Here is a 6,412-nt window from a genome sequence, read left to right on the forward strand (position 1 = left end):
CCTCTGTAGGCTACTGCCTGATGTTCAGCACCTACCCTCTGTAGGCTACTGCCTGACTTCCAGCACCTATCCTCTGTAGGCTACTGCCTGACTTCCAGCACCTACCCTCTGTTTCCTACTGCCTGACTTCCATCACCTACCCTCTGTAGGCTACTGCCTGACTTCCAGCAGCTACCCTCTGTGTGCTACTGCCTGATGACCAGCACCTCCCCTCTGTTTGCTACTGCCCGACTTCCAGCACCTACCCTCTGATTGCTACTGCTTGACTTCCAGCACCTACCCTCTGTAAGCTACTGCCTTATGTCCAGCACCTAACCTCTAATTTCTACTGCCTGACTTCCAGCACCTACCCTCTGTTTACTACTGCCTGACTTCCAGCACCTACCCTCTGTTTGCTACTGCCTGACTTCCAGCACCTACCCTCCATTTGCTACTGCCTGACTTCCAGTACCTACCTTCTATTTGCTATTGCCTGACTTTCAGCACCTACCATCTGTTTACTACTGCCTGACTTCCAGCAACCTACTCTCTGTTTGCTACTGCCTGACTTCCAGCACCTACCCTCTGTTTACTACTGCCTGACTTCCAGCACCTACCCTCCATTTGCTACTGCCTGACATCCAGCACCTACCTTCCATTTGCTACTGCCTGACTTCCAGCACCTACCCTCTGTTTGCTACTGCCTGACGTCCAGCACCTATCCTCTGTTTGCTACTGCCTGACTTCCAGCACCTACCCTTTGTTTGCTACTGCCTGACTTCCAGAACCTACCCTCTGATTGCTACTACCTGACTTCCAGCACCTACCCTCTGTAGGCTACTGCCTGACTTCCAGCACCTACCCTCTGTAGGCTACTGCCTGATTTCCAGCACCTACCCTCTGTAGGCTACTGCCTGATGTCCAGCACCTACCCTCTGTAGACTATTGTCTGACTTCCAGCACCTACCCTCCGTTTGCTACTGCCTGATTTCCAGCACCTACCCTCTGTTTGCTACTGCCTGACTTCCAGCACCTATCCTCTGTAAGTTACTGCCTGATGTCCAGAACCTAACCTCTAATTTCTACTGCCTGACTTCCAGCACCTACCCTCTGTTTGCTACTGCCTGACTTCCAGCACCTACCCTCCGTTTGCTACTGCCTGACTTCCAGCACCTACCCTCTGTTTACTACTGCCTGACTTCCAGCACCTACCCTCTGTTTACTACTGCCTGACATCCAGCACCTACCCTCTGTTTGCTACTGCCTGACTTCCAGCAACTACCCTCTGTTTGCTACTGCCTGACTTCCAGCACCTACCCTTTGTTTGCTTCTGCCTTACTTCCAGAACCTACCCTCTGATTGCTACTACCTGACTTCCAGCACCTACCCCCTGTAGGCTACTGCCTGACTTCCAGCACCTACCCTCTGTAGGCTACTGCCTGATTTCCAGCACCTACCCTCTGTAGGCTACTGCCTGACGTCCAGCACCTACCCTCTGTAGACTACTGTCTGACTTCCAGCACTTACCCTCCGTTTGCAACTGCCTGACTTCCAGCACCTACCCTCTGTCTGCTACTGCCTGACTTCCAGCATCTACCCTCTGTAAGCTACTGCCTGATGTCCAGCACCTAACCTCTAATTTCTACTGCCTGACTTCCAGCACCTACCCTCTGTTTGCTACTGCCTGACTTCCAGCACCTACCCTCCGTTTGCTACTGCCTGACTTCCAGCACCAACCCTATATTTGCTATGGCCTGACTTCCAGCACCTACCCTCTGTTTACTACTGCCTGACTTCCAGCACCTACCCTCTGTTTGCTACTGCCTGAAGCCAGCACCTACCCGCTGTTTGCTACTGCCTGACTTCCAGCACCTGCCCTCCGTTTGCTACTGCCTGACTTCCAGCATCTACCGTCTGTTTGCTACTGCCTGACATCCAGCACCTACCCTATGTTTGCTACTGCCTGACTTCCAGCACCTACCCTCTGTTTGCTACTGCCTAACTTTCAGCACCTACCCTTTGTTTGCTACTGCCTGACTTCCAGAACCTACCCTCTGTTTGCTACTGCCTGACTTCCAGCACCTACCCTCTGTAGGCTACTGCCTGATGTCCATCACCTACCCTCTGTAGGCTACTGCCTGACTTCCAGCACCTACCCTCCATTTGCTACTGCCTGACTTCCAGCACCAACCTTCTGCTACTACCTGACTTCCAGCACCTACCCTCTGTTTGCTACTGCCTGACTTCCAGCACCTACCCTCTGTAGGCTACTGCCTGACTTCACGCACCTACCCTCTATTTACTATTGCCTGACGGCCGGCACCTACCCTCTGTTTGCTACTGCCTGACTTCCAGCACCTACCCTCTGTTTACTACTGCCTGACTTCCAGCACCTACTCTCTGTTTGCTACTGCCTGACGTCCAGCACCTACCCTCTGTTTGCTACTGCCTGACTTCCAGCACCTGCCCTCCGTTTGCTACTGCCTGACTTCCAGCAATTACCCTCTGTTTACTACTGCCTGTCTTCCAGCACCTACCCTCTGTTTACTACTGCCTGACTTCCAGCACCTACCCTCTGTTTGCTACTGCCTGAATTCCAGCACCTGCCGTCTGTTTGCAACTGCCTGACTTCCAGCACCTGCCGTCTGTTTGCTACTGCCTGACTTCCAGCACCTACCCTCCGTTTGCTACTGCCTGACTTCCAGCACCAACCCTATATTTGCTATCACCTGACTTCCAGCACCTACCCTCTGTTTACTACTGCCTGACTTCCAGCACCTACCCTCTGTTTGCTGCTGCCTGACTTCCAGCACCTACCCTCTGTTTGCTACTGCCTGACGTCCAGCACCTACCCTCTGTTTGCTACTGCCTGAATTCCAGCACCTGCCCTCCGTTTGCTATTGCCTGACTTCCAGAATCTACCCTCTGTTTGCTACTGCCTGACAGCCAGCACCTACCCTCTGTTTGCAACTGCCTGACTTCCAGCACCTACCCTCTGTTTGCTACTGCCTGACTTTCAGCACCTACCCTTTGTTTGCTACTGCCTGACTTCCAGAACCTACCCTCTGTTTGCTACTGCCTGACTTCCAGCACCTACCCTCTGTAGGCTACTGCCTGACTTCCAGCACCTACCCTCCATTTGCTACTGCCTTACTTCCAGCACCTACCCTCTGCTACTGCCTGACTTCCAGCACCTACCCTCTGTTTGCTACTGCCTGACTTCCAGCACCTACCCTCTGTAGGCTACTGCCTGACTTCCAGCACCTACACTCTATTTTCTTTTTGCCTGACGACCGGCACCATTCCTCTGTTTGCTACTGCCTGACGACCAGCACCTACCCTCTGTTTGCTACTGCCTGACAACCAGCACCTACCCTCTGTTTACTACTGCCTGACAACCAGCACCTACCCTCTGTTTACTACTGCCTGACAACCAGCACCTACCCTCTGTTTACTACGGCCTGACAACCAGCACCTACCCTCTGTTTGCTACTGCCTGACAACCAGCACCTACCCTCTGTAGGCTACTGCCTGACAACCAGCACCTACCCTCTGTTTACTACTGCCTGACAACCAGCACCTACCCTCTGTTTGCTACTGCCTGACAACCAGCACCTACCCTCTGTTTACTACTGCCTGACAACCAGCACCTACCCCCTGTTTACTACTGCCTGACAACCAGCACCTACCCTCTGTTTGCTACTGCCTGATGACCAGCACCTACCCTCTGTTTACTACTGCCTGACAACCAGCACCTACCCTCTGTAGGCTACTGCCTGACAACCAGCACCTACCTCCTGAGAGCTGCACTTCTGTATACCCAGTTGATGGCTTCCAGCAGTAAAGCAAGTTTACACTAGTATATCTCAGCACATGGCTTGCTATGTTCCTGTTGTTTGCTTCAGGTTACGATATGTGTAACATTATCTGGGGGTGGGACCCCTCAAGCCCTCACACTCGCTTAATCTCTTGCAAAGGATTACTGCTATTTTAAGAACTGCTCATTGCATATTATTCATAAACAGAAGCAATATTACATGAATATACAAACAGAGAAATAAACAGCAATGCCTAGATACATAGATAGATAGATGATAGAGTGATAGATAGAGATAATAAGTAGATAGATAAATAGATAGATAGATAGATAGATAGATAACATAGTAACATAGTAGATGAGGATGAAAAAAGACAGAAGTCCATTGAGTTCAACCTATACAAGTCTAATATACTTACAAAAAAGCTTCAGTTGAGCTTAAATTAATCCCCCTAAAAGGTGACCCATTTAACACAATCATTTATATACCTGAATTCTGTTTCTAGCCAGAAATGTATCTAAACCATTAAATGTATCTAAGGTATTGGCAATTACTACCTCCTCATGTAATGAGTTCCACAATTTTCTTGCACTTACAGTAACAAATGTTTCCATTGCTAGAGATATAGAGGCCTAGTTATCAACGTGTCTACTTTACCTGCCTTCGCCGGTTCAATACGCCCGCCTAAGCTCGCCTACCATCGCCGCCGCGGACCTGCAAAATTTTGCCTAAGTTATCAAAAAAGTTGTCAAAAAGCCGCGCACCAAGTACGGGGCTATGAGCAGCGGACTGTAAGAGTTATCACTCATCCGATCTCGCTGCTCTTCGGCTTTTTGACAGCTTTATTGATACCCCTGTCACTAAGCACCCACACTAACTACACTGTTCTACCCCCTATACCGGCGCCCCCGGAGCCCCCCGCAACTAAATAAAGTTATTAACCCCTAAACCGCCACTCCTAGACCACGCCGCAACTATAATAAATGTATTAACCCCTAAACCGCCGCTCCCGGACCCCACCGCCACCTACATTATACCTAGTAACCCCTATCCTGCCCCCCCTATACCGCCGCCATCTATAATAAATTTATTAACCCCTATCCTGCCGATCCTGGACCCCGCCGCAACTAAATAAATAGTTTAACCCCTAAACCGCCGCTCCCGGACCCCGCCGCAACCTATATTAAACTTATTAACCCCTAATCTGCCCCCCCTACACCGTCGCCACCTATAATAAATTTATTAACCCCTATCCTGCCCCCCCTACACCACCGCCACTGTAATAAAATTATTAACCCCTAAACCTAAGTCTAACACTAACCCTAACACCCCCCTAACTTAAATATTAATTAAATAAATCTAAATAATATGTCTATTATTAACTAAATTAATCCTATTTAAAACTAAATACTTACCTATAAAATAAACCCTAATATAGCTACAATATAAATAATAATTATATTGTAGCTATATTAGGATTTATTTTTATTTTACAGGCAAATTTCAATTTATTTTAACTAGGTACAATAGCTATTACATAGTTATTAACTATTTAATAGCTACCTAGTTACAATAAAGATAAATTTACCTGTAAAATAAAAACTAACCTAAGTTACAATTACACCTAACACTACACTATACTTTAATAAATTATTCCTATTTAAAACTAAATACTTAGCTGTAAAATAAACCCTAAGGCCTAGATTTGGAGTTTGGCGGTAGCCGTGAAACCAGCGTTAGAGGCTCCTAACGCTGGTTTTAGGCTACCGCCGGTATTTGGAGTCAGTCAGGAAAGGGTCTAACGCTCACTTTTCAGCCACGACTTTTCCATACCGCAGATCCCCTTACGTCAATTGCGTATCCTATCTTTTCAATGGGATCTTCCTAACTCCGGTATTTAGAGTCGTGTCTGAAGTGAGCGTTAGAATTCTAACGACAAAACTCCAGCCGCAGAAAAAAGTCAGTAGTTAAGAGCTTTCTGGGCTAACGCCGGTTCATAAAGCTCTTAACTACTGTGCTCTAAAGTACACTAACACCCATAAACTACCTATGTACCCCTAAACCGAGGTCCCCCCACATCGCCGCCACTCGATTACATTTTTTTAACCCCTAATCTGCCGACCGCCACCTACGTTATCCTTATGTACCCCTAATCTGCTGCCCCTAACACCGCCAACCCCTGTATTATATTTATTAACCCCTAACCTACCCCCCACAACGTCGCTGCCAGCAACCTACAATAATTAACCCCTAATCTGCCGACCGCAAAGCGCCGCTACTTACGTTATCCTTATGTACCCCTAATCTGCTGCCCCTAACACCGCCGACCCCTATATTATATTTATTAACCCCAAATCTGCCCCCCACAACGTCGCCTCCACCTGCCTACACTTATTAACCCCTAATCTGCCGAGCGGACCGCACCGCTATTATAATAAAGTTATTAACCCCTAATCCGCCTCACTAACCCTATAATAAATAGTATTAACCCCTAATCTGCCCTCCCTAACATCGCCGACACCTAACTTCAAACATTAACCCCTAATCTGCCGACTGGAGCTCACCGCTATTCTAATAAATTTATTAACCCCTAAAGCTAAGTCTAACCCTAACAC

At 48.2% G+C, this 6,412-nt stretch overlaps 1 protein-coding gene across 3 annotated transcripts in view; it reads right to left on the reverse strand.

Moving 5' to 3' along the window:
• LOC128661215 (alanine aminotransferase 2) overlaps positions 1-3,916 on the reverse strand; it is a 287,087-nt gene extending 283,171 nt beyond the window's left edge. For 2 of the 3 annotated variants that reach the window (XM_053715493.1, XM_053715491.1), the window contains exon 1: positions 3,774-3,916. The gene's annotated coding sequence lies outside the window, so the exon portion shown is untranslated. The remainder of the gene's footprint in view (positions 1-3,773) is intronic. The other variant, XM_053715492.1, reaches the window with a different exon arrangement.
• Between the last annotated feature and the right edge of the window lie 2,496 nt (positions 3,917-6,412).

This window comes from Bombina bombina, chromosome 5, assembly GCF_027579735.1.
Source record: "Bombina bombina isolate aBomBom1 chromosome 5, aBomBom1.pri, whole genome shotgun sequence".
NCBI classification, from domain to species: Eukaryota; Metazoa; Chordata; class Amphibia; order Anura; family Bombinatoridae; genus Bombina; species Bombina bombina.